This window comes from Macrotis lagotis, chromosome 8, assembly GCF_037893015.1.
Source record: "Macrotis lagotis isolate mMagLag1 chromosome 8, bilby.v1.9.chrom.fasta, whole genome shotgun sequence".
NCBI lineage: Eukaryota > Metazoa > Chordata > Mammalia > Peramelemorphia > Peramelidae > Macrotis > Macrotis lagotis.
Genome location: NC_133665.1, coordinates 93,306,552 through 93,308,622, shown reverse-complemented (window position 1 = coordinate 93,308,622; position 2,071 = coordinate 93,306,552). Strand labels below are relative to the sequence as shown.

The following is a 2,071-nucleotide window of genomic DNA, read 5'->3' as shown; positions in this document are numbered from 1 at the left end:
ACAAGCCAATGATAAACTCCCTAGGAAAATATTTCCAGAACCAGATGTATTTACAAAATGAATTACACCAAACATTTAAGGAACAATGTAATCTAATTCTATAGAAACTACTAAAAAAAAACGGGTGATGAAGGAATTCTGTCAAACATTTTTTCAGATATATTGCTGATATGATGCTTATACTTAAGCTATGAAGAGTCAAAGACAATTATTGACCAATCAACTAATGAATATTGATGCAGAAATTTTAAATAAATTTTAAGAAAAAGATTATAAATTATCACTAAGATAATACACTATGATCAGATACATTTCTTTTTTTTGCATAAAATGTTTTTAATGCATTAAAAATATACAAAATAACAAAAGAAACAAATTATATTGAATTAGAGTTAATAAAATATTTTAAAACTAAGTTTATGGACCCTAGGTTAAGAAATGTTCTGAAAACCCTAATAACATATTAAAAATAGTAAAAATCCCCTTTATAAATAAATATTTTAAATGTTTTCACAATCTGCAAAGACATTGCTAGTGTCTAACAGTGTCATGTAAAAAACACTTGAACATTTTCTGACTGACCATGTATTTCATTACATGCCACATTTCTTGAATACCGTTGGGAAGTAAATGCTTAATTTATTTCTTGTCACTCCAAATTGCTGTCTTCTCCCCAACTCCCTATAAAAGGTAAGGTTCTTAAGATGACATGTGAAAAGAACAAAAGATCTGGAAGGATACTTTCATGTGCAAGCATGAAAACATATCATAGGATCGCATACTGAGTGGGACGTAATCTTCAAGGTCATCTAATTTAATTAATAGTGTGAATGACATTTTAATGAAATTTAGTTAATTCCATTCTTGTATATTTTTGATGATGACTCAACATATGATTATTTTGAGTTCTGTAAATTAAGCAACTGTTTTTTAGTGAACTTTTCATTTTCCTGATTGGATTGTCCATCTAGAGATATTCTTAGACAGTTCTTTAATTCTTCAATTCCTTCTCCAGTTTGTACAGATAATGGGATGATATGCTGGAACTCCATAGTTTTCCCTGGAATTTCATCTTTTTCAAAGAGATGTGAAAAATCTTTAGGATTCTATAGTTGCTTCACAAGTTCATTGAATTTATCTTTAGCATCTGGTAAATCCATTTTATTAACTGCAAGTAGTGAAGGTTTCATCATAAGGTCTTCTTTGTATAGCTCCAGCTCTTTTGTAAGCAATGTTACAGTTTCAAAGGCAGATCTGAATTTAGTTTTTGAAGAAAGCTGAAACCCAGAGATATCAACAACAAAAAGAAGCTGTTTGGTTCTTTCTATACGTTTGAGAAATTTATGTCCCATTCCTTTGTTCAAATGTGCTCCTTATATTAAACCTGGAAGATCATCTACAGATATTTGTTTGAAATCCTTAAACATAATCTTTCCCAACTGAGGTCTTAATGTTGTAAATGCATAATCTGCAATCTCAGGTTTTGCATGGGAAAGTTTACTTAATAAGGATCTTCCAGCATTTGGAAATCCAACAAGGCCTATGTCAGCTATAAGCTTTAGATCAAGGTGAATTATTCTTTTCTGGCCCTTGGATGGCAAGAAATTTGAAAGCAAATTACCCCCCAAGTCCTCCTTTTGCTATTAAAATTCTATCATCCTCTTTGTTGAGTTCTCCTATAATTTGGCCTCTCTCATCTACTACTGTAATGCCCACAGGAACAGCTATTTCATAATCCAGGCCTTTCTCTCCCTTTAATGCACTGATTCGGCTGTTTGCTGCTTCTCCTGCCGCAAACCGTTTCTGAGAATATTTATCCTTGATTTTTTTTTAAGCTCATTCTCCTTTTGGCTACCACCCAGATATCACCACCTCTGCCGCCTTCTCCACCCAATCGAGGCTAACCCATTCCACCGGCTCCTCCTTTTGCAAAGAGTCTTAGATTGTTGATGAAGTTTCCATACTTCTTCAGCAGGGAGCAGCCCTGGCGCACCGTGGCGGCGGCGGGACCCCTCGGACCGGGCCGCGGGGCCCGACACCGAGCCCTGAGCCCCCTTCCGATCAGATACAT

At 34.7% G+C, this 2,071-nt stretch overlaps 1 pseudogene; it reads right to left on the bottom strand.

The window, feature by feature from the left end:
• Positions 1 to 347: 347 nt before the first annotated feature.
• LOC141496504 (GTP-binding protein 10 pseudogene) lies at positions 348 to 2,071 on the bottom strand (annotated as a pseudogene).